Source organism: Camelus bactrianus, chromosome 11 (assembly GCF_048773025.1).
Source record: "Camelus bactrianus isolate YW-2024 breed Bactrian camel chromosome 11, ASM4877302v1, whole genome shotgun sequence".
In the NCBI taxonomy this organism is placed as follows: domain Eukaryota; kingdom Metazoa; phylum Chordata; class Mammalia; order Artiodactyla; family Camelidae; genus Camelus; species Camelus bactrianus.
The window spans coordinates 22,825,353-22,851,257 of NC_133549.1; the positions used below are offsets into that span (position 1 = coordinate 22,825,353).

The 25,905-nt window shown below is 53.6% G+C and overlaps 1 protein-coding gene across 4 annotated transcripts in view; it reads left to right on the forward strand.

Moving 5' to 3' along the window:
- The first annotated feature begins 419 nt into the window (after nucleotides 1-419).
- The window catches only part of FAM53B (family with sequence similarity 53 member B), a 110,542-nt gene continuing 85,056 nt past the window's right edge, over nucleotides 420-25,905 (forward strand). For 2 of the 4 annotated variants that reach the window (XM_074373429.1, XM_074373428.1), the window contains exon 1: nucleotides 436-749. The gene's annotated coding sequence lies outside the window, so the exon portion shown is untranslated. Of the gene's footprint in view, nucleotides 750-8,138; nucleotides 8,509-25,905 lie in introns of those variants that run through there. The other 2 variants (XM_074373432.1, XM_074373430.1) reach the window with 2 other exon arrangements.

Here is a 25,905-nt window from a genome sequence, read left to right on the forward strand (position 1 = left end):
CAACACTAACACGGTCCCCCCCTCCCCTGCTGCCCAGCACGCCACTGAAATGATCGTTTCTTTAAAACCTCAAAACCCTAACAACCCGGAAGCTGGACGTCTGAAGTCCACGCGGCCCGGGGTTTTCATCCCGGCCCGTGCAGGGGGCGGGGGGAGGCGGCCGCGGGGTCCCTGGCTCCCGGCCTGGGCAGCGGCGGCGGGGGCGCGGCCCGGGCCCGGGGCCGCTTCCCGCGTTCCGGGGCCTCGCAGGCGCGAGCTCGGCGAGCGGCGCGCGGCTCGGCTCGCAGGACGCCCTCTAGCCCCGCCGGCGGCGCGCCGCGACCCCCCCACTCCCCGCCCACCGGCGGCTGCGCGCACTGCACACTCGCCCGCCGCTGCCGCCGCCGCCGCACGCCGCCCGGCTCCTGCACGCCGCCGCCGCCGCCGCCGCCGCGCCGAGCGCCGGGGCCCGCGACGCCGCCCGCAGAGCGCCGGACCCAGCGACACGCAGCCGCGGTCGGGCGGCCCCGCGGCGGCGGCGGGCGCGGCAGGCGCAGGGGGCCTGGCCCGGCCGGTTAAAGGGACGAGTTGCAAACAGTTCAGGAAGTGACAAGTCGATTTCCTCCTCCCTGGGAGCCGCTCGGTACAAAGCGCTCGGCGCCGGCAGGAGAGCGTGCGCGCGGCGGACGCGCGGCGGGCAGCCCGGACGACTTGGCGAGCGCCGGCAGCGACGGCGCGGAGTCCGCGCCCGGAGCGCCCAGCCGCGCACAGTAAGCGACCCCGGGCTGGGCGGCGGCGGTGGCGACCGGGAGGCCGGTCCCGAGCGGAGGTCCCTGCTGTGTGCGCCTTGGCCACCCGCTGGAGGGATCCCGGCTCGCGTGTGTGCTGGGCTTGCCCTTTTTTATTTTTATGTTGCTGGTTTCCTTTTTTTCCTGCCTTGCTTCTCGTTGGGTCGGGTGTTTTCTCCGGGCGCTGAGTGTCGCCACTGGTGCAGGCGTGAGACTTGTCAGAGCGCAGCCAGGGGAACGAACCAGCCCGGCCCCTGCGGAAAACTCTGCGCTTCCCGGGGCGGGCACGGGGACTGCTGCGCCCGGGGGGTGTCCCTCTCTCCACGTCTCAACTTGAGCCCTGGCTCGCGGCAGTGGCGAAGGCGCCGAGCCCCGGGACCCGGGAGTCCCCGCTCGCCCCAAAGTTCCCACAACGTTTGCAGACAACTCTTTTGTTCGCGGAAGTTTGCGTTCGCCACCCCCGGGATGCGGGCACGCAGCGGTAGGCTCCGTGGCTGCTGGACCGGCCGGGGCAGTCACGTTGCGGTTGAGAGGGCGCTCTATTCCGGGCGCGGGAAGCCCCCGGGGTGGCCGAGGTGGGGGCTTGCGGAAAGGGGCGCGGGGGTGGGGGCGCCGGCGTGGCTTTTGCACATGGCGAGAAGGGTTGTCCGGCACGGGCACACCGGTGGAGTCACATTTTTGCCAATCCTTGATTTGCAAGCCCGTGGGATTCGGCTTCCCCGCTCGGGCTTTCTTTTGGTGGTGCGGGGACGAAGAAGGGGAAGGACGTCCAGAGTCCGAGGAAGGCCCTAGGTTTGCATTGCCCCAAGTGGCTTCTGGGGCAACCCCCAGTTCCCCACCCCCGCCCGCAGACTTGGGGAACAATGCTTGTGGCTCCGGATAGGGCGGCGGAGCACCAGTGAGTTTCCAGAGCCGGCTTGCTCGTGTCCCTCGCCCCCGGACGCCCCCTGAAGTCAGGCTCCCTCCATCTGACCGCCCGGGTTCATTAACACGTACTGTACTTCGTACGATGGTGAACAAAGAACAGCTCTTTGTAGCATTTGATGAATGGGATTCTGCCTCCTATAGGCCACACTCTGAGTCTTCCATACGTTAGTCTCCGGACTCGGTGGTGTTGGGCAAGTGGCCCCCGCGGTGGGCTGCATTCCGGGCCGGGACCCTGGGCAGGGTATTTGTGCCGCTGCCGCCGCCTCCACGCTCGCCTTGCCGAGAGCGGCTGCAGATGGAGCCAGGCTGACGGTTGTTCAACAGAAACAAATGTTTGTTGAATTGTTGGATGGTGGAGACAAGGGACTGTTTTCTATTGACTGCTGCAGGAGTTGGAATGGCATTGTTTATTGGCCTCAGAAGCCAGGCAAGCGTCTTGTGCTGCTTACAACATATTAGCAGACTTCCAAATGACATACTAGCATATGTGTTCCCAGCAGTTCCCACCGGCTGGAAGGGGGATCCCTCCTTGCTCCAAATCTTGGACTCTGGGTTAAAAGATGCCACCAGGTTTGAGGACTTGGGAAGGAATGGAGTTAGTGGACTGGATGAAACTCACTGTTCCTGACTTGGCCAGGTTTTGGTTTCATTTTAATTTATCCACTTAACAGTAACTTGTCTCAGTTACAGTTTTGATACTGAATTGCAGATATGTAATCCCCGCCCCCCCGCCCCCTTTTCCTTAGCTATGGACAACTAGATAAACAGAAAACAGCTACTTGTCCCAGATGATAGGCCGATGTTAGTGGGAGACGGTTTGGGTCTTAAGTTCAGGATTGGTAGCCCTTGACCCTGTGTCTGTCCTTAGTGAGGGTCTGGATGCTGACGGCCATGCTGCAGACCTAGGAGCCTGGGAATCCAGCTCCCAGGGCGCTGTTCCAGTCCAGAAAATGAAGGAGAGGCATGAGGTAGGTCTGTGTCTTTCTCCCAAACGCCCCATCCAGAGAACAAAGTGGTTTTAAGACCAGTTCAAAAAATTTTGCCCAAGGACTTCTTTTCCCCTGAGAAGGTGATACTGCTGTATAGCCATTTTAACATTGAAGACAAGTTGTAAATGAAAGCTAGCAATGCAGTTGCTGCAGAAGTGGACTTGAATGTCCAGAGGCTGGCAAGTAGAGCATTCCACTGTTTTGATTGATGATGTTTTTAGTCAGTTTCTCCCGTCTGTTTTCAACATATTAGGGTATGTTGCACGTAGTAGCATTTTGGAAGTTTACAAAATTCTTTGGAAGAGAGCTTCAAGATACCTTACTATAATCGTGATGGCTACACTTAATTGACATTTTATGGGAGGCCCTGTTGTTACTTCTTAGACTCTTTCTCACCACTCCTCTTAGTCTTTTTTTCCCCTGTTGATTCCTTCATGATTGCCTGGCCTCTCCATCTCCCCAGTTCTGTAAGAGCCTAGTGGGCTGGGTGTCCTTTAAGTGGGTTCAGGGAGCAGGCACATGACCCATGATCGAAGCTCAGGAAAGGCCAGCCAGCTCTCCTCCCCTGCAGGAGGCTGGAGTGGAGAAAGCCTTGTGTAAAATCTGGGAGCTGGCAGCAGAGGACGCCTCGGAGCAATCTGGTTCTGGTTTATCTTTGCATTGCTCTTTAAAAAAAAAGCACACCCTTCTTACCCACTGCTTGATACAGTGGGACCTTGAGACTGAGCCGTGGACCCACTGTTGGATTGTTCAGTTGATGTTTCATCCAGGCAGTGTGACTTTTGCATTGCATGCTCTGCGGAAAACTTTGTTCTTGCCCTTAAAAAAAAAAAAAAAAAGACTGAAATAAGCAAATACTCAGATCAGCACAACCCCCATCATTACCACCACTACATACACCTCTCTGATGTGTAATAAAAGAAACCTGCAGGCATAATTTGTTATGTAATATGCTGATAATACAAGTTTCGGTTTTAGATGGAAACCAGATGTGGAGGGGCTCTCTCTAATTGATCCAGCAACGAGGACACTTTAGTAGATTAGCTAGCCCTTGCAAACTCCAAAGGTGATTTTTTTTTTTTTTTTTGACTTGAGGGGAGAATCTCAAACCCAGGGCTTTTTTGGGGTTTTTGCCTCTCAGCTTCTCCCTTTGCTGCAGCTGTCCTTTTTGTCAGACTCTTCCTCTCTTGAAAGAACCGGTTTGTTGCCAACATGAAGCACATGGCCGGGTCTGGCAGGGCTCAGCTCAGCTTGACTCTGCTGGGCTCCAATGCTCCTCGCCTCGACCAGCTGCTGTCCTGCCCTCCACCCTACAAAACAGGGCCTGGCCAAGGGACTTGGGTGCTGTGAAGATGTTGACTGGTTTCCCTCAACTCCTTTCTGAAATGTCTGATCATCCAGGGAGGGTTGCTGTTTAAACTTGCCCAATGAATAAACTTTCCAAAATCATTGACTCTCCTTCTCTGATTAATTTCTATGTTTGTTTCCTGCCTAACTTTACGAGGGTTCTTTCTACACGACTGAGTCACCTTTATTATGGCCCAAGGTCGGGGACTGCACTGTAATAGCTGACCCCATTAACAGCAGTTTCATTGCGTGCCGGGATGTGAACTTTGGAAACAAACCCAGAGGCTTAGATATGCTGATGTGCCCGGAGACTTGCTTAGAAATTTTTTGTTTTAGCGCAGTTTACATTAACATGATTAATGACCGCGCCACTGAAAAGTCTATATTCAAAAGCAATTTACCGTTCCCTAGGGTTCTTCTTATGGTGAAGTAATTTTCTTTGCCAAACAACTTTGTTTTAAGGTAACTTCTTCTTTGATGTTTAATCCAAACCTCCTGTGCACACAGTTTTGGATCAAGGTTTGGACTTCAAAAATTGTGGGTTGTGGTTTTGGTGGTGCCTGTCTTAACCCTCCTGAACTCTGGTCAGGGGGCACCCAGATTCTCGTCTTAAGAAAGTTCTCGGAGACTCTGAGCCGCAGCAGAGTTAGTGTCATGCTGGTCAGGATGGGAGGAAATCTTCCAGAGGAAACTTGGCTTCAGGGTGTCTTGGAGGAAGGATGCGGGGAGGCTGGAGCGGAGGACAAGTTTTTTTTTTTTTTTTCCCTTGCAGCGACTGGAGATACTTGAGCTTTTTCAAAAAACAGAGACGTCTTTGCTGCAGCTGCCTCCTCCTCCTCCTTCTTTTTCCTCATCTTCTTTTTTTGTTAAGTGTGGGTTGATTGAGAGGGGAAATGCTGATGGGTGGGTCTGAAAGCAGCCTTAGGAACCCGAGAAAATAAAAACACATTTGAAGGACTCTGGAAGATTTTGCATTTCAAAGGGTCTACCTTGTAGAATTTCACATCACGTCAGGGGTTACGGAGAAGTGTGACAGGCACCCTGCTTCCTTACGGTTCTCCTCTCTTGCTGGGGGGGGGGCTGCACGGGAAGCTGCCTTTTGCAGGGGGGATGGGGGCAGCTCGGCCAGGCGGGGCAGGAATATCACAGAAAACAGCACCCCTTAGGTGTCTGCAGTCCCTGGATGGACTTTCCATGGGGCCTCTCAGGAAGTTAACGCAAATCATGTCAGTAAACAGCCCGTTTGACCCCAGAATGCAGGGGCAGGCCAACTCCTGGCTGCTCTTGCTCTGTTCGCTCTCCCATGAAACAAAGAAACAGCTTCTTCTCCTGGGCTGGTATAATGTGAAGATCCCAAGATCCAGGACCAAGAAAAGTTGGGTGCAGCAAGATTTCACTGAAATGAGCATGGACCATTCAAAGAAGAACAGGAGTTGGTTGCTGAAGGCTCACCCTTGGCAGTGGGCTTTGCATGCAGTCTAATTCTCAAAGTAGTCCTGCAGTTAAATCTGAAGAAACTGAGGCTCAGAGAGGCCAAATAACTGGCCCAAGGCCACACAGCTGGAAGCCAGAGCAGCTGGGAGCTCTTATTCAGGTCTGTCTTCAGAGCATGCTTGCTCTCATACACCATGCTATGGGTTGGTGTGTTCTTAAGACAGCGGCACTAGGTTCTGTTTTATCTCAAAGCATAAATTTTGTTTAGTCTTGTTAACACCACAGGGAAACTTAGAAATTTTAACTGCCTCTTTCCCTTGCCCCTCCTTTTCCTACAGCCTTTTTTTTTCCCCCTTTAAAGGAGTGATTGGATTCTGTATGTACCATAGGACCAAAGGCAGTGCCTCACTTGGGAAGACTGAAATGTTTTGCTTCATCCTTGCAGAAGACAGATTCACAAGAAAATATAATTATTCCCAGTGACCTTCTGGGGGAAATGGGAAATAAATCTGGCAGCTCACTAGAAGCATCACCATCTATTCACATCCCATTTTCCATTCAAAGAGACTGTTACAAGGGTTTCCAGCATTTTTTTCTCTTTTGCATTTGTAATTCAGATGTCTTAAAGTAAATCATTTTGTGGTGCTTGCCACCCCAGGTTTGTACAATATCACATTTTGTTTACATGCCTAAAGTAATCAAATAACTAAACACAATTGCACATCCTCCACCGTGTGGGCCCTTGGTCCACCCCAGCCAGGGCCGGGCAGAGGTCCTGCATTCTGTCTCAGACGGATGGCTCTTTGCAGGTTGATCCTGGTTTGCGTGTGGGGGTGGGAGCTGGGGGTGGGGTGAGGATACCCGTCTCCAGCAAGGCCTGCCCGGCTGAGTCTGCTGCCCTTTCTGCTCCTAAAGAGTTTGTGAGAGAGGGCTGGGACCCCACGCACCGAGTCTTTAGAATCCACCTCAGTGGTTCTCAGCCTTGGCTGCATATTAGAATCACCTGAAGAAGTTAGGAAAAAAAAATCTGGATGCCCAGACAGCATTTAGGACCAGTTACACCAGAATCTGGAAGAGAAGGGGGAGGACTCAGCATTGGTGTTTTTTTAAGCTTCTCAGTTGGTTCTGTGGTGCACCTGAGACTGAGGAATGAGGGCTTAAATAGACAGACCCCACGTATACCTCGCTTCCCTTAGCAGGGGATTAGGGACCTTCCTGTTCAGGAGTGGAATAAACCTATTGGAATTTTCCACTGCTGCCATGTCTCAGTGAAGGAGGATCTGAAAAGTACCCACCCCTGGGCGAAGTGCCTGCTGCCCACATCATCCAGGTAGTTCCTGTTTCTGCTGGGCCAGGTCGTGAGTGCACCTCCCTGCACAGGACTCGGTACAGCCCCTCTGAGCCACCTTCTCTCTGGGACGAAGAGGGCAGGTTTAACTCAGTCTGTTGTCTCAGGGTAGTGCTCAGGCAGGCCCAGCATCCGAACCATCCTCCTGGTCTTTTCACCTTGTTCCTTCTGGAGGTTTGGCACATGGTACCCCTTGGGGGCTCGGGGAGGGAGGATGCGGTTTGGATCCGGGTTGTGTCTTGGTGATTCTCAGTGGGCTTTGGCCCTCTTCACCTCGGCTTGCAGTCAGTGTCATGCTGTCAGCCACCTGGCTGTACCTAACGGCTGGGAACTTGTCCTCCTACATACTTGGGCCCACGCTTCGTAGAATTATGTTTAGGAAGGCCAGGTGCCGCGGAGAGCAAGAGCTGCTGTGGCCTGCTGATGTGATCTTACAGAAGAGAAATCCCACCCCAAGAGATGCGGTGACGTTCCCAAGGTCACAGGTTCAGCACACAGAGGGACCAGAACCTGCGTCTCCTGGGTCCCCTGCTGGAATGCTGCCTTCTCTCCTGTGAGACAGTCCTTGGTTGCAGGACAGCACGCTGTAGCCCAGACCTGTAGGCGGTGTGGTCGTTGTTCAGAATTCTTCCCCCTAGTGAGACACGCCTTTGCTCTTGGTCGACTTTAACAGTCCATCCCATACTTCCTCCCACGCTGCCTTCACAGCAGGAATCACTTAGGTTGCTGCAAGTGTAGGCTCCCTGAACCCTCAGCCAGGGAAACTGAGTCCTGGTGGAAAGGGCTGAAACCTTGAGCTGGATGGAAAAGGGTTTTGGTCGCTTTGGCGAAGTCCATCTGCTCTCCTGCGCGTTAGTGGTGGCGGGTAAATAAGGGCTCTTTCTCCTGTGCTCGGAGTTGGTTTGGGACCAAATGAGGTGGGGGAGAGGGGGCTGTGATTCCTGCATTCACTGAGCAGACATTGACTGGGCACCTACTGGGTGTCCCTCGTGGAGCCGGCCACTTTACTTCGTTAGTTCCTGTAATCCTCAGCGCAGTCCACGGCCGAGGGACTAGCTCCATCTATTGCTGAGAACACTGCTGCTCAGAGAAATTACTCGCCTCGGGTGAGAGGGACAGTGAGGTTTCAGCTCTTTCTGGCCGGCCTCGGGCCTGTGTTCTTTCCGCCACACCAGGCTTCCTTTTGGTCCAGTGGCTGCCCCAGTGCGGTGGAGGCGCAGTTCCTGCTGTAAGCAGGGGGCGTCGTCCGGGGGTGGGCCCTGGCAATTACTGACTGAGCACCACACTGCTACTTCCCAGAGGGGCTTGGTGGCCAGGCGGCAGAGCCCACTGTGGGGGAGCCTGCGGGGCCCTGGAGAGCAGGGTCTGTCTGGGGTCTCCCTGGGTCCCGGCAGTTTGAGCAGCACCCTGGGTAGAGGAGGTTCCTCATGCGGGTTCCGGCGCTGCTGCCTGTCCGTCCTCCACCCTAAGGAGGCCGCCCTCCTTCCCGGCTGCCCTCTGGCTGGAGTGCCCTGACGGACAAGGCCCAGCTGGGAGAGGCCTCGGCTGCGCCTGGAATTCCCCTCGCTCTGGCATTCATGTTGGCCAGGGGCCTGGGAGTGAAGGGAGCTTCCATCTGCTGGCTGAGAGCAGCCTCTCTGCATGTTTGGAGGTGGAAGGGCAACGTCCTCTGCAGTCGGCTGCCTCCGCGCTCTGGGTGAGGAGTGGGGCCGGGGGGACCCGGGTGTCTGTGGGGTATGGAAGACAGGGCCCCTCTGTGGCCTGGTCCTGGGAGCCCCCCTCCTGCCGAGGCCCCGTAGCCGTCAAGTGATGGGGGTCCCCAGGTGTCGGGCAGCGAGCACGCTACTACTCACTTGCTGGACCTCATTTGCTGTGTGACCCTCTGGGCCTTGAGTTTCTCGTCTTGCCAGCCCTGCCTCCCCCATAGTCTTAGGAGGATCAGGTAAGAGCCTGTCTGAGAAGCTCCTTGTGCAGGGTGCGGTGCCCCTGGGATGTGAGCTGGGAGACATGAGCCGGACTGGACGGGCAGAAGTTCTGCGAGGCAGTCCAGGGCAGGCAGCCTGCCCGTAAGAGAAGAACCACAGAGGAGCTTTGGGCAGAGTGGAGGTGAAACCCACGTCTGTGTCATTGAGGGCAAGGGCAGCATTCAGCTCTGGCATTAGCACCTGGATTCAAATCCCCAGTCTGCCCTCCACCGACCATTCGCCCTTAGGCAGTTGACTGCCTCTCCCACCTGGGCCCCCTCATCTGGACTCTGGTCATGCTGACAGCACCCAGGCCATGGGTTTGGGGCACCAAGCGAGACCATAGGTGGCGACACTTAGAGCCCAGTGAATGTTGGTGTGCAGCCTGCGGCAGGCGCGTGCTATTCGGGAGGAGGATGGAGGGCTGAGAGTTCGAGGGGAAGGACCAGGGCAACTGTCCTCATGGCCCCAGTGAACAAGAGAATGCGGGACAGAGCAGAGGGGCCTGAAATGTGAAGGGGGCTTGGCTGGACAAGTTAGACTGGGGCAGGTGGAGCCTTCCTTCATCCAGCATTCTCTGTTCTCAGATGTCTTATGATTGGAGGCAGGGAGGGTTGAAAGCATGTGTTACAGTTTAGTTTGCAGTGTGTATCTTTAACAAGAGTTAAGACTGGTGAAATCTTTTAAGCTTTCTCTTTAGGAAACAAAATCTCTGTTTACCAAAATTGACTTAATTTGGTCCTAAACATAGAAAATTAAATGCATCCAGGTGTCATGATGTGGCCTCAAAATCTTGGCTCTGCTCTCGACAACTTCTGTGAACAGATTCTTTAGAAACTCAGTGGTCGTGCACCTATCTGAACTGAGTGGGAGATCTAGTTACTGCCTTTAAGATTCTTTTTCGATTCTGCAGCTGATGTCTTTATTTCGTTTTGCCCCTTTTGAGTTGGCGAGTGGCCTTTCACAACTGCGATCAGCATCCTCCTGGTGCAGGTTATGTGGCCCAGCCTGGCCACCTTTCACCAGCTCCTGGGGTGTGATTCCGCTGCCTCTGGACCCCTCTGCCACCTGGACATAGCAGCAGTTTCTCCAGGAGCAAGAGCTCATCTAAGCTCATCAAAGCTTTTGAAACGAGCTCGTGCCTGGGATGATGGAGGAAAGGGCCTGTCCCCTCCCCAGTGGTTGCTGGCTTCTCTTGGCCCAGGCCAGTGATTCCTGAGTCTCCACTCCCTGTGTCTTCTGAGCATCACCCCTCGTCAGCCCCAGCTGGGCGTCCTGTGGGGTGAATAGGGTGGACAGTCTTGACATGAGAGATTACCTGCTATGCTTTGGGCAGCTCTGGGGGACACTCCTTCGTCCAGGGGTGCAAAGACTCTGTATTATTTACTGGGTCCTGGGTGGGTACCCTGACTCCAGGCTGCAGCAGCCCCCTCCCCTCCGAGGCTGGCCCAGGTGGTTAGGGCTGGCTTTACAGTGCTCTCTCCAGACGACCCGCCGAGGTGGCTGGGTTTGAGTAGGCTTAACACAGACCCTCTTCTTGGATGTCACGGAGCTTGGTGACTGAGGGGCTGTGTGAGGGAGGTAACCAAGGTATCTGGGCTGCCTCCGGTCTTGGTGGATGTGACAGAACTCATCTTCCTTGCCCTCTGTGCCTCTTCAGATGTGTCACTGTTTCTATGGTGACCCCAGAGCACTCAGCCATGCTGGTGGTCCCCCAGGCACAATCCAGTTCAGTCTGTCTGGTAAGCGCCTACTAATTGTGCCAGGCCCTGAAGAATTCAGAGACGAGGAAACCAAATCCCTGTCCTTGAGGAGCTTGTAGGCTGGCATCGTGGACGCTCAGACTGCATCTGTTTTGTTCCGTTCCTGCCATGTGCCAGACACAGTGTAGTAAGTGTAACGGAGGTGTGGGTACCCAGGGTGCTGGTGAGTTCACAGTCCCGTGGGAGTCACAGGAGGGGCACTTAAACCAGCCAGAGGAGGAGGGCTGCGAAGGCTTCCCGAGTCTTGAAGCATGAGCAGGAGTTTAGAGAGACACAGAACTGGGAGGAGGAGATGTTCCAGACCAGGCCCCACAGCACCAGACGGTCGCAGGTGGTGGAGGATAACCAGGCTCAAGGTTAAGAGTGCTGATGGGCTGGCAGCTCGGCTGGTCCAGGTAAGGACGGCAGTGGGTGCTGGACAAAGGAGTCCAGACTTTATCCCCGAGGGCTGGGAGCTGGGGAGCTGCATGCTGATGCTTGCACTTTTGAAGGCCCAGCACTTAGGGAGCGGTAGTGCAGAGGGCGGGTTGGAGCAGAGACCTCGGAGACCACAGAGTGACCCAGGAGAGGGGTGGTGAGCTGGGGCAGGGCCAGGGCCAAAGTGGGGACTGGACGGCTGGTTGGTCACCAGCTGGACACTGCTGAGGAAGGAGGAGGAGAAGGGAACTGTCTTCTCCAGCGGTCCTTACTAGGGGCCACCTTCCGGGGAGACTTCTCAGGGGCCCCATCCTTTTGACCTTGGAGTGACCTTGGAGAGCAAAAGACTAGCTCCCTACACGTGGAGTTTTCATCAGATACCATCTACTTGGCCAGAGGGATGTGCTCTTTGTTTATCTTAGTTGAAGCTCTTTCTTTCAGAGGGGGCACTTTGGATTCCCAAGAGATTCCGGTTTCTTGCCTGTGCCGGCCCCAGAACTAAAGAAATCAAAACGAAGAAAAGCTTTTGGCATTGCATGAGTTGGAAAAGTCTAATTCGGTGTAAAACTGCCTTTTTTTTTTAACCCCTCTTAAAGGAAAAGAAAGTCACCATGCTGGTGTGATTGAAAAAGGAGTCTGGGTGCCCTGTGGGCTTAGGTGTAGCATGTTCTCACTGGTGTTCTCAAAGGGTGTGGGAGCCGCTGACACAAACACGCGAGAATGTTCTGCCTCGATCACCTGACTCCTGGCTCCTGGCGTTCCTGTGGACTGCACACCCTCAGATGCCAGCCCAGATTCCAGGCCCCGTTGACTGTGTGGCATGTGACTCCAGCTCAGAGGAAGCTAATGAAGGAAAATAATGAACCTACGAGGCTGGGCGGTTCAGCAGCCCTCTCGGCTTTTGGGGTGTCTTTACTGAGCCCTGTGGGGTTTGGCTCGGCAGCATTTAGTCTTGAGGAGAGAAGTTAGTAAGTAAGTAAGCTGCATGTGGCTGTGAGTTTGGCTGTCAGCCTCCTGTTCATCTGATTCCCAGGGAGGTTAGCAAACGCCCTCACCTACTGGAAGGAGAAGTAAAAGATCGGGCCTGGCTGAGGCTAAACAGGCCGGAAGGCGAGCTGCAGACTGAGTGGAAGAGCTGTATCCAGGGCCGGGGGCCCAGACCCGGGCTGTCAGATGCCTGGGCTCCTGAGGGCGTGCAGTGGATGGTCTGTCCACAGGTGAATGGGTTCTAATTTGCTTTATTAAAAAAATCAAGTTTTTTTAAACTTGTGTGAGGTTTGGGCACGTCCTCGAGTGCTATAGAAGGGCAGAATCTGGGACAGGACTGAAGACAGTTGGAAAAAGCCTGAGAGGCAGAGAGACTAGGGCAAGGAACCAGGAAGCGGGAACCCTGGGTTCTAGTCCTGCCACTTTATTGCATTTGACTTTGACCCAGCCACTTCTCCATAGACTGGGAATAATCGTGCCCACTTCACAGGAGAGGGAGGAAGCAATAGGATAGCGTTAAGTCTGAGCACCCAGTATGTGTCCACTTTTGCCCGCACGTGCTTCTTGAACGCCCACTCTGTGTTGGCCTTGTGCTAAGTGCAGCCTCCCACTTAATCCTTATAACCACCTTGAGAAGTGGGTACAAGGATTGTTCCCTTTTTCTAGATGAAGAAATTGAGGTTTAATAAGATGAAGATGCCCAAGGTCATCCAACTGGTGGCCAGTAGTCCTGAGATTTGAACTTCAGCTCTGTACTCTATATCAGGGTTGGCAAACTAAGGCCTCGGGACAAATCTGGCCCATGGCCTGTCCCTATAAATAAAGTTTTATTGGCACACTGCCACGCCTGATTGTGTATGTAGTGGCTGTGGCTACCTTCGTGCCACAACAGCAGAGCTGAGCAGTGGTGACAGAGACCATACGGTCTACAAAGCCTGCAGGATTTACTGCCTGGTTCTTTATGGAAAGAATGTGCTGACCCCTCCTCTGCAAGGCTGCTCTGTACTCTGGACCTGTGCTGTCTGACATGGTAGCCATTAGCCACATGTTACTGTCTAAATGTTTTCTCCCAGCTTTACTGAGGGATAACTGACACAATTTGGATTATTTAAATTTAAAGCAAAATGGAATTTAAAATTCAGTTCTTCACTTGCACTGGCCACTCGTCACTTGCACAGTAGCTGTGCATGGCTCCTCGCTGTCCCGTTGGACAGCGCAGATACAAAACTTAGCTAGCGTCACTGGACGTTCTGTGGGGCAGAAATGCGCTAGACTGTCTCTCAGTGTGTGGAAGATCCAAATCTGGGGAAACCAAAAGTGTAGAGGAGGCATTCCAGAGAAAGAAAGGACATCACTTTCCTGGCCCCAAAACACAGAATTGAAAACGAGTTCATTGACTCAGAGGTGATGGAGAAATGTGTGACTTGACAGGGAGCCTGGGTCTAGAGTGAAGAAGCTGCCCCCAGACCCTCTGTGTGCCCGTGGGTAAGCCACCCGCCTTGCGCAGGCCACAGTCCCCAAATGCAGGGTACCAGTTGCTGCCCTCAGCCCTGCTGCTCTCCAGCTCCAGCCTGTGGCCCCAGCTCCTCTCCCCTGGCTCACCTGAGCTGGTGGCCACATCAGCTCTGCTGGGCCCAGCACTCCCCCTCCCCACCACGTGAAATCCAAACTTCCGTGTATTCAGATCATGCTCTGTTCTGGACCATCTGGACCCGATGGGTTGTACCACTGTTCCTACCGTGCTGGAATGGAAACATTTTTGTTTTGATGAAATGGCCATGTTTTCCATGGGCAGCAGATAAGGAACTAGTTTATTCATTCAGAATGGTGGCTACTGTGTGGCGTGAGGAAGGAAGACGAGTTCCAGGCCCCTCAGCTCGCTGACATCACGTGGCTTTCTCCTTAAAGTGCCATCAGCTGTGACACTGAGGTAGTTGCCCAGCTTGGAGTGGGCTGGACTGTAGCGCTTGTCTTGCTTGGTTCCAATATTATCTGAATAGGAATCTCTTTGGAAGCTAATGGGGGTGAGGTCATTTTGAGGTGTGAGGCGAATGTGGAGAACATGGATTTGAATTCTGTTCCTTGGGTCTGTCAGTGCATCAGTGCCGGAACCACCTGCCCCCCCGTTAGTGCCTGCTGGACTCCGAGTGTGGAGGGAAGCTGCCTGGCTGTTTACCGCTGGGCCGTCCTGGGCTGGGCTGGCTGCATTAGTGAGATGCTGTGTTTTGTCGGGGGTCTGGTCCACTCCTGCTCTTGGGAACGGCTGGGCCTGTCCATGTTGGGTTTAAATGGGTGCAGTCTGCACAAATCTCCCCATCTTAGACAGTGCCACTCCCTGTACAATCAGGATGAAAACATTTCCAAAATGCAAGACTAAGATATCAGGAGGAGCTTTCAGGACCTTGGGCAAGAGTATAACAAAGAGAAAACCAGATAATCCTGGTGGATTTAGCCATAGGACAGTTGCATGAAAGAAGTGCTTGGTAAGGAGGAAGCTGGAATTCTGAGGACTCACACAGAGAGGTGTTTTTTTTTTTTTTCCACTCTTGCTTTAAAAAGGAAAAGGAAAGCCCTAGAAGCCCAGACTTGATTGCCTGCCCCCCTGTTTCTCTGCTTGCCTCTAGCAGCCACTCCCAGAATGGGCTCCTGTGTCTGCCTCGGGTAGCCAGTGGAGGGCTGAGGTCACGGCAGAGTGGGGTCCTAACAGGCAAGAGCCTGGCTTGGACTCCAGTTCATCTGTTCCGAATCCCGTCTCTCCTCAGTGCCCGGTGTTACCGCCATCGTGGACCATGCTGCCATTTGAAAGAGGAATCTCTTACTCCCTGGTTGGGCTCCCCACTCACATTTTCATCATGGCCTGTGGGCAGAGAAGTAGGTTGCTCTGTGGGTTGACATTTACGAAAACCTGCTTCACGGAGCTTTCCCTTTGAATCTGTTGTTATGGTACAAGAAGTCTTCGTTTGTCCGAGCGGTTCTGAAATAAAAGGCAGGAAACCCCCCTCTCACTTCGATATCTTGCATAGAAGTCATCAAAACAGAATCCTGTGTTCTGTGCAGGAGTTGTGATTGAGGAAGCAGCTGTTCTGTTCACGATGACCCAACCAAAGCCAGCCATCTGTAGGCGTCAGGGATCCAGAATTGTCTGTTCCATCTGCTGGGTTTACTTGCATTTGTTTAAAGTATTTGGCATAGAAACTCCTTCCTTCCCGAACATCACACCGTGGGAGAGGCTCAAGGAGAGCTTCCCTGGTGAGGGCAGGGCAGACCCCAGGCCCTCCTCTGCTCCCAGGAATACTGCAGCTCACCCTATAGAGTAAGTGCATGCCAGGCAGAGAAATGAAGCAGGTCACCCATCTCTCCAAGTGTGTGCATGGGAAGGCAGGCCTCCACTGTTTGGGATTGGGAGTGTCACAGCACTGCTTTGATGTGCTCAGGGTTTCAGACTGTCTGTGTTTTCTGGTGCTTTTTAGGCCTCCAGAATGAGCCAGGAGATGGACAGATGGACATGGGTGACTGTAGGGTGCTCAGGACAAGGAAATCCACACGGCTCTTCAAACCAAGATGAAAATGCAGTTGTCCAGGTGATTTCAGAGAGCGAATAGTCAGCATCCATTAGACACCAGGTTGTACACTCACACTTTGGGGGCCAGATGTGGTCTTCAGGCAAGATTGGTTTGACCCCCATGATACTTTATGCATTTTTGCATCTCTTGACAACATTTAAAAACCAGGATTGTACAAAGAAGTCGAGATTTTCAGCTTTCCTTGACACATCAGAAGGTCTTGACTGTCATCCTGGGCCCTCCTTCGCACATCGCCGCCCCGTGTTAGGCACCCACCCCGTGGGGCACGCCCTCTGCTTGGCATCACAGTTCCCACCCAGCATGCTTCACCCATTTGTGTTCCCTGCTTGGCTGTGGAAGGCGTTTGAGTTTGAGGCCACAGGAGTGGACGAGGCGTTAGGAAGGCAGAGTCAGGCTTTCTGGCCCTCCGGGTTGCGTGGTGCAAGGTGGGCAGCTGCCGGTGGAGAGCCCTGCGCTCACGGTCATTCCCTCCATGATCCTGTTGTCCCACCTATAGGGAAACCCACAGAGAAACGCCGGACTCAGAGCAGGGAATGTGCTTTGTTCATCTCCGCGGAGGGTTCCCCTTGCTGCCCCCACTATCACCGCTGACACAAGGCTCGCAGTCAGCTCTGCAAACACGGCCCTCGACTCTCGGAAGCCGGTCTTAGCCCAAGGTCCCTTCTACCCGCAGGTTCACTCCGGTTGCCCTGCGATGCCGAGCGACCTGGGGGCTCCCTTTGTCTCCCCAACCCCCATAAAGTCACTCAGGTGCTCCACCCAGTTTAATCTTTTTAATCTAAAATCATTTCAATGATTTTAATGGATGCTGCAGAATTTTTTTTTAAACAAAGGTTTAACCTCTACATTATCTTGACAGGCAGGCTGGCTGCCATGTATCAAGTACATAACTTCTGCTGGCGGTAGAAGGAGAAGAATTTCTTAGTGTGAATGAGAACACGCTTTTCAGATCTCCTAGCTGCTTCTTGTCGACAGAGACACAGTGAAGCAAGTGGAAGTAAAGAAAAGAGCCTCCAGATGGCAATTTATTTTTTTTTCAGGAATTGAGTTTTTCTTCTCATATTCCTCCAAGTGTTTAATACCAATCACCCATTTCCTTCTTTTTTATTTTTATTTTTTGCTCAACCCCGTTTTTCCCTCCTCTTCTGATTCTCACACATTTCACTACCTGGTCAACCTTTGGGCAGCTTTGTCATTCCGGATTCTTTGCTGAATTAGAGGAATGTGGGCCAGAAGTCCCATTGCCTGAAAGCCCTTCTGCCCCCCCCCCCCCGCCCTGCCCTGATCTGCAGCAGAAATGTGGCATCCTTGTCTGCGTGCTCCTCCCCTGCCAGCCAGGCCATTCCGACCCTGGGGGCTTTGTCCAGCCCTGATTCTGCTGGGCCAGAGCTCCTGAGAAGGGGCCCTAAGGCCCTGACCATGCTGGTGTTCTTGAGTGCATTCCAGGACTGCTGGGAACTCCTTAAGGACAAGCACTAGGTCATCTTTTTCTAGATCCCCAGGTGCTGGCCTGGGTGACGTGCTGGGGGTGGGGCCTAGGCCTTCCACCCCTTTCTGACTTTATGGCCTTTTGCAAGAGACTCAACCTTGATGGACCCCTGTTTTTCCATCAAAGCCGGGAGCAAAATTGTACTTCCAAGTATCAGGGTTCCAGGTACCAAATCCATTGAAGCATTGTTTTTCAGACTTTCAGGAGCACCAGAATCACCTGGAGGGCTTGTCAAAACGCTGAGTACTAGACCCCACTCACAGAGCCTCTGATTCAGTCAGTGTGGGGTGGCGAGTGGAACCTTGCATTTCTAACAAGTTCCCAGGTGAGACTGTTGCTGCTGGTCAGGGGACCACACTTCGCGAACCGCTGCACTAAAACCACATTGTTAAAGCAGGTGCCAGATGCGCCAGTGTTTACCCCAGCAGGGGTGTGGGTCCCCGCCAAGGACTTGAATGCCTCCCCTGCCTGTGAGCCTGACCTCCCTTTTAATTTTCCCCACTGTGAATAGGTGCACACTTACAAAGCTTAGTATCTTACCTTCTGGGAAACTTCGCCTGTCATCCAAAGATGGTTCATTTTCCATTCGCTGTGGGCCAAATGACTGTGTCCCCTCCCCAGATTCGTATGTTGAAACCTAATGCCCAAAGTGACGGTATTAGGAGGTGGGGCCTTTGGGGGTGACTAAGTCATGAGGGTGGAGCCCTCGTGAATGGGATTAGTGCCCTGATGAGAGGGACCCCAGAAAGAGCCCTCGCCCCTTCCATCATGTGAGGACACAGGGAGAAGATGACTGTCAGTGAGGAAGAGGCCATCAAGCCCAAGACCATGATCTTGGACTTCGCCGTCTCCAGGACTCCAAGAAAGACGCGTCATTTATGAGCAGGGCAGTTGGTGGTGTTTGTTAAAGCAGCCCAGCAGACGCGGACACCAGCTGTTTTTATGGAAGCTGTCTTGTCTTCAGACTCTGATTGCAGTAGCTGGAGAAACATTTACTTCCTACCTTTAGGTAATTCTTTTTCTAACCCACTGTCTGCCCCTGCCTCCATCCCCCCTTAATCTGGACCCTGGATATCAGAGGAGGCAACATTGATGTTTGTGAGCTTGAACTTTGGTTTCCCAGATAGATTTATTTTACCCATTCTCGCCAAAGAAAGGCCCCAGGTGGGCTGGGCTGACATCTGGCAGGGAGACGCTGGGCGGCCTGCCTCCCCTCGGGCAGCTTGTTCCCCTCGTGGTGCCTGTGCTCTCTAGGTGCTTCCCGAGACTTTCCACGTGTCAGTCTGAGGCTGAGGTGCCCTTTGACTCAGGCGTCCTGAAATCAGTGTCCCCATAGTGGCGGGAACTGGGGTGCTGACAATGCCCAGAATCAAATGCCCTGTCCCTTCTTTCTCTGACCTGCCAAGAGACGTGCCCAGCTTGGGCTTCGGGAAGTGAAGGAGTGAGCCCTTGTCCCAGCTGGGCAGCTGGGGCCCAGAGCTCAGAAGTGAGGTGCCCGAGTCCACAGGGTCAGCCAGAGGCTGCACACATCCGAGCTGTCAGTGGTGGGTGACTGCCTGCAAAGATGGATTTCATCTCATTTTTTGTTTTCAGTTGTCCAGAGTGGACCTGAAGTCACTGCTTGTCTCATGTCTTGAGCTTAAGATGGAATAGCTGGGAGGTGTTGGCCGTCAGTGGTTTTGCCCAGCTTTGCAGTTTTCCTTGCAGTTTTGTTTTGTAAAGGAGTGTCCTCCCTTCCACTCCCGCTCCTTGAAAACTAGGGGACAATAAAGCAGTCATGGTTTTGAATGCAGCATTTCTGTGGTGTTTTTCTGACTCCGTTCTTGTTGCCCCCGTCCTCTGCCGTCCCCAGGCCCAGTCCCCGGCGGCTGAAGCACATTGTGCTTTCATAGCCATACCAGCACGTGGTGAGCGCGTGCTGGGCACATGCCCTGATCACATATTTGTAACTCGGGAGTCCGAGACGATCGTGACATTCTCGTGTGGGGCTGGACATGGCCACTCCCCCTTCCCAAGAGGGAACATAATTACTGTATTGTCTGTTGGCATTCTGGGTTAGCAGCATGAGTCAGAGCCAGGGCTCCTGGGCCACTGGGAGATAGAAATAACTGTTTGCGGCTGTGTACCTTTATGCTGCCGTTTTAGGAAGGGCGTGGTTTGGGACACCCTGTCAGGATCCCCTGGGTCGCCTGGGTTGTTCAGCTGAGTAAACCACCAGCCTGTTCCCTCATGGCTCAGCTTGCTGGCCTGGTGTTATTGCTGGCAGAGGGGAGAGCAGGACAGGTGGGGTAGGGCAGAGCCCTGAGAGCTAGGGAGGAGCCGGGTGAGGTGCGGCTGGGCTGGAATAGGCCTGAGGCCGCCCTGTGTGGCGGAGCCCCCACCCGCTGGGCCTTGTGAGGGGTGAAGTTGGACAGGTGTCCAATTGGGTGGCCTGGGGTTGCTTTTACCCGAAGCTGGGAAGAAGTCTTCACCTCCTGGCCCCCAGCCTGCTGGGGTGTTGGACACATCGCCGATTGACTTCCTCTTGGGATTCCCTTATCCTGTCTCTGATTGTTGAACTCCTATCTGTCCGGAAAGCCCGACACTCATACCACCTCCTCTAGGATGCCTCCCCAGATCTTTACCTCCCTACTTGGGATTATAGCTCCCTCCTGTCCTCTGGCACATGTCCTCTCCTCACACTTACTGTGCCTTGTGTGTACCTGTTTGAACACTTGGTGGTTTGTGTGAACTTGGTGGGATCATCTGCCTTCCATCCTCAGTCCCTGACACAGCCAGCCCCGGGAGTGCTGGCCTAGGTGGCGGGGGTGGGGTGGGGACGGGACTCTGACACCATGAGGAAACAATGACGAGGGAAACAGCACAGGGTGTGTACAGGGTCCACCTGCTGCATCAGAGTCTCTGAGAAGATACCCTCTGTTCACGTGCACATTTGACTTCTCTCGGATGATACTGTCCCTGGACCCTCCTTGCTCATCATGCAGGCTGCCGGATCCTCGGGCCTCCTTGTTCTCAGGGAACACTGGCCCACGGGGTTGCTGCAGAGGCCCGGCTGCCTGCAGGTGCTGCCTCCCAGCCAGCCCCGAGTGCAGCCCGGCACTTCCTCCTAAAATCAGAACTTGGGAAACAAAACCTTAGGGAAGGACCCTGGATCGAGGTTTTCCTGGGATTGGGTGTGTGAAAGGCTGGCTACCCGGCTGCCCAAGGAGCCTCTGCTGAGTATTTGCAAGTTTCCAGGAGGTGTGAGCGCTATCAGATACATTGATTTTGCACCGACCCCAGTTTCTGCTTGTGCTCTGCTGCTGTGGAACCCAGACAGCTCTGAGCCCAGCCCCTCTGTGGACCAGGAGTTAACGACACAATTTTGATAGCTGTGGGAAACCCCACAAGCAAGAGAGGTTTCAGTAGTTTTTGGCATCCGGAAAGTCGAGACCTGACTTAATGTAACGAATGTACTTTTTGGTTCAGCAAACATTCCCTGAGCTGTTTTTTTGTGCCAGGTCCCGGGACTCAGGGGACCCGTGGTTAGGTTCGTGCCCTCCTGAAGCTCACAGTCTGTGGGGGAGACAGACACACTGCCAGTTCATTTCATGCTTCTCTGATTCACGCTCTGTGGTGTGGATGAGGCCTTCCTGGAGGAGGAGGCCCCCCCCAGCTGAAGGTAGTTAGCTCAGCTGGAGGCTCAGGAGGCTGAGAGGGGAGCAGCGGGAAGCAGGGAGCAAGTTCTAGCCAGGAGGACGAGCTTGAGCAGAGGTCTGGACACACGGAATACACGGGGCGTCTGGCGAAGTACAGGCGGTGTGTTTGTGTTTAACTTTTAAGAGCAGGCAGTATAGGCACTTGGTGCAAACTCAGCTGTGAAAATTAACTCCCCCGTCCCTGTCCCCCAGCTACACTGCTCTTTCCCTCTCTGGAAGAACGCCTGTTTCCATTTGCTTGTTTATTCTCCTAGAGATAGTCCATTCATCTGCAAGCACATCTAAATATATGTAATTTGATTAAAAAATTTATATTTTTTTTGCAAAGGATTTTAAAATGAACACAATGGTATTCCTTGAAGACCCTGTTCTCACCTCTGTTTTTAGCCACCTACTTCCTCTCCCTGAAGACCTTTGATGTTAAGTTTCTTTTGTGTCCTTCCAGAGACTTCTATAGTATTACTACATTTATTTAGTTTTACCCAATAGGAGCTTACTATGTCCACTGTCTGTCTTTGCTTCTTCCACTTAACAGTAGACTGGAAGATGGTATCGTTTTGGTACATACACTTGATAGTCTTTGAGAAAGCTGCATTTTGTCCTTTGTATGGCTGTCTGGGCAGTTTGTTGTCCTGTCCTTACTTAGGCACTAAAGTTGCTTTCCGTCTTAGCTGTGCCGAAGGTGCGCGTTTATTTGCACATGAGCAGGACTGTCTGTGGGGCAGATTCATTAGGCATTTGAAGTTCACACAGTTTGAGGGGAGAGCCGCCAGGGTGACAGTAGAATGGCACAGAGATGTTTGGCCCAGTTATTTTTTTGGCTTGCTCTCTGCAGAAGTTGACTTGTTCCTCTTTGTGAAAGGCAAGCAACTTTTAAATTGGGTTCTGCTGAGAGCTTTGGAGAGAAACTGTTTTGCTCTGTTGCTGCCTCCTGTCACTGACCCCTCTGCAAAAGGGGACCCACTGTGGGCTCGAGAAATGCCAGTCACCCAGGGGCGTGGTCAGCATTGCTCAGAGGGACGCCCCTTGGGCACCAGTGCCAGGCTTCCTCCCACGCACGGTGGCCGGGCGAGGCCAGCGCAGGGGCGGAGAAGCAGCCTGCCCCGTCTTCTGGGGCCTGGTGGACCTGGATGCCACTTCCGGACACTTGCCAGGCTTTGTGCTTCATAAACATCATGGTTCTAGTAAATGTTTTGTTGGTTTATTAATGATTTGTGTGAACAAGAATCTGCTTAGGAAGAGAACCCTCCGAGAGGTGAGAGGGGGAGACCCTAGCAGAGCTTTGCACCCACCCTACTCAAGTTGTGATGCCTGTTGTGGAAGTGTCAAAGGCCCAGTTACGTTATCATGCTGTTTGTCTTTTAAAATGTACTCTGTCTTGTAGTGCACTTTATTTTACTGATGCATTAGTTAATAATTCTTCCTTCCTTGGGCGGAGAGCCTGTGGCTTACATGTTTTTGTCTTCAGTGCCTGCCACCATCCCTGCAGGCAGGAGGTAATCATTGGATGTGGGCTTGTGAATGAATGAGCACAACTCTTGTCCCATCAGGCTTTTCAGGGATGCCAGCCTGCTGTTGACCCTTCACGCAGAGCACCTCAAACTTGGTTTTGGTGTCCAAATACTGACCTTTGACCAGTACCTGTTACGTTTCATCCATTCTGATCTTGTCCCCTTACTCTGCTTTTTTAATAAAACTTTATTATTGTTACTTATAACTCTGAGATGGTTGATGATTGGTGCCCCCTCCCCTGGGCTCACCCCTGGCTGAAGAGTCAAGTGCTACTCGTTTTTCTTGAGCTTTCCTGCTCTTGTACGTTTGACAGCTTCTCCAGATGAGCCTCCTGACCAGGTGAGTCCCCTTCGATGGGAGGCGAAGGCCAACCCGCGGGTGGATTTGGGAGGTGCTCTGAGGCCTGGCTGTAGAGATTCGCTGCTGACTTAGTGAAATGAGCTTCCTGAGAGCAAGACAAGCCTGTACCAAAACCCGGCTCTGACGGCTGCACGGGGACTATGATAATAACAGGACAGCAGCGGCCGCCGTGGGCATGTTTGATGGTATTTCAGGGTCTTGGGTGTGTTGTGGACAAACAGTGGAGTGAACCTGTTTCTTCTGGGGCCTGGGCCATTTCTGATGAGGAAGATGCATGCTCACTTGTGGAAGCTGGGCTCTCTCTCTCTCAAGGCTCTTTGAGTCTTGCTTAGAGCTGTCAGGATACCCAGGGACGGCTCTGGAAGAGTTCAGCAGGGCTCTTACCTTTCCTTTGAGCTGGGTGAATCTGGTTGGCCGCGTCATTTCCTATTTAGCCCCCTCGAGGTCTTTGCTCTGAGCAGCAGGAGGCCCGGGGTTGTCATATCCAGAGTGCTTAGAAGGAAGTGGAGATGGTTTGCAAATGAGGCGCCCCTCCCTTCTCCTGCCTCCACGCCCTGCCAAAAAATAAAGCAGGCGCCCAAGACACAATAAGCAGCTGCTCCCCCAAGCTCCTTCTGTTCATCCCATGGCCAGTTCTAAGTAATTCAGAGCAGAATCCCTGGGCTTCACTTTGAATTAGGACCTCAGGGAAGCCCTTCTTACAGGAGCCTCTTTCTCTTCCTAAAGAATCAGCAGTCTGGGGCTGTTGTGGTCCTTCTGCAGACAGATGGCTGTTGTTACACAAACAGTGGCTGCCTCGCCACGGCGCTGCCACTGATGGCCAGAGGCCTCTTTGTAGAGTGTCCTGCCCATTGGAAGCCCCCTGAGAAGTACCAGCGAGGTGGCTTTGCGAAATTGACTGAGGGGTGCCGTGGGGTTCGGGTGCGCCTGCTGTTATGACAGACCTGTCTGGCGGCAGAGTGCCTCCGAAGAGCTGTGTGTTGGCAGACGACGGCATTCTTGAACGTGTGGCAGAGCTTGCAGTGGGAAGGGGGTGGGGTGGGGGGAGAAGCCTAATGTAGCTTGGTTAGCCTGTCCAGTGCACCTCTGCACCAGACCCTGTAAGACAGGTTGGGAGAAACGACTCGGTTGGATCAGGAGGGTGAAGTCGTCCTGGTGTGTGAGCTGAGGTCAGCCAGGGTGTGACCTCTGAGTGAGTGGCAGATGGGAAACCTGGTTCTCCTGTCCCTAACTGTTCCTGCAGAGCTCTTGTCCCCTCCTGCGTCACCTCCAGTGTGCCAGTGTGATACTGTTTGGGGCCACCAGCCTCCAGGCCCCTGAGATAAAGAGATGGCTGCCCTCCCAGCTGTGTCCCAGGTGCCAGCTGCTGAGAGATTATGTCCCCTCTGTGTGGCGGCCTGGGGGTTCGCTGAGATCAGCCCTGGTCTGGGGGTCTGGGGAGAGGGGTTGGAACAGCAATGCTTCTCCTGCCCGAGGAGCTTCCGGATCCAGCTGGCGTGGATGTGGGCGTGTAGCCTGGGCTGGGGGTGGATCGTCTTGCAGGAGGAAGAGGAGGTCGCTGTCTGTGGGCCCTAAAAGTCCATAAACATTTTGGAAAGGAAGAGGATATTCTTGTTTCAGGAGGGAGGAGGTGAAAGTGTGAAACCTGGTGAGTGACTAACTTGCTGGCCTTCCAAGAAACTCCTTAATTCAGAATGTTGTTTACGTTGCCGAAAGACACCAAGGTGCCCCTGTGTGCTTGAGGAATGATCTGGGAAGATGCACTTGTACAAACACCCCCAATTTGCCTCCAGAGGTATGTAAGGGGGGGCAACCCCACCTCCCCGACCCCGGAACCCAGGTGTTACCTGTCCCCAGAGAACAGCAGGGTGGCTTCCTGCTCCCCGCTCAGCTGTACAGAAGGTCACAGCTAAGGCTCCCGGTGCAGCGACTGACACTTTAGTCTTTACTGTCATCCGGTTTCCTGGGACCTTGAACTCTGCAGGTCTGTCTGAGCAGGACCGGGAAGGCTGGCAGACACACGGCCGCCAGAGCAGTTGCTCCAGGACGGGCGTCCTCAGCTCTCCTCATCCTCTCTGACCTCACACGTCACCTTCAGGTCACCTTCAGATCCATCACCGAGTCTCAGGCTCACTCGAGTTCCCATTTGCATGTCACAGGTGAGGACACTGAGGCTGGGAGAGGCAGCCCCACCTGGCCTGAGCCTGCAGCCGGTGTGTGGCTGCCCGTGGACGCTCATGAGGCAAACAGAGCCCATCTGGCCTGGCCTTCCACTTGTCAGGTGAGGGAACCAGGGCCCAGAGACGGGAAGTGACTTGTCAGACGGGCCAGAACCCGTGTTTCCTGAGTCCTGCTCTCTGCACACAGGCCACCCTGCCTCTTGTTTGGCCTTCTACATTTTCATTTTTGGTTTTTCTTTAACCCCTCTTCTCTTTGGGGTTTGAATCATGTTTTGATTAAACTCACTGTGCTGTAAAGTAGGTCTGACTGAAGGACACGTCATGGGCGTCTTAGGCTAAGTGGCTTAGCCTTTCAGTAGATTATCTCTGGGGCCCTGCCGTGTCTCCCATCCTCTGTTCTCTGCCCTCCTCTCCCTCACCCTGGTTTGGAGAAGGCGGTGTCTAGTCTGTGCTCAGTAAGTACCGGTCCTCCTCCCCTCCCTACCCCCGTCCTTCGTTTCCTTCCTTTTGCGTTAGCTCAGCAAGTTCTTGTCCGTGGTGCGCTCTTCTTTCGGAGTCTTTGGTGGGTGAAAACGACGGGAACGGTAGCGAGAATTGCGGGAGTGCTGATAGGAACCTCGCCTGTCAGTTACTTCTCGTTGATAAATGAGCTCTTGACAAGTCATGCATGCAGTTGGCTTCAGTTTCAAGAAGCAACACAGGCTGTCTCGTTCCCATGTTCAGATTTGTTTTGGCTCTGGGTCTCAGCACTTTCATGTCCCTGAATAATGTCCTTCCTCCCCCTCCTCTTGAAATGTTATTTGCTTAAAGAAACAGAAGACCCCTCCGACACTGTGAGAGTGACTGTGTGAAGTCCCAGGGCACAGAGTCCCAGTTTGGTTCAGCAGCTCATTTTACTGTTTTGTTTTGTTTCCCTCCATTAAGAACATCTTACAAGGGAGCCTGGGCCACTTTGTTCAGCCCAGGGCACAGGGTGGGTCCCTTTCTAGCCAGGTAATGTGACTGCCAGTCCTTCCCTGAGTTTGGGCCTGACCTGAAGGTCTAGTCCAGGGAACGTCTGTTCGTCCCAGTTACTGAAGAAAACACCGCCAAGGATGCACCTTACTCGGGGTAGGGGCCAGCGGGTGGGGTGAGCGCAC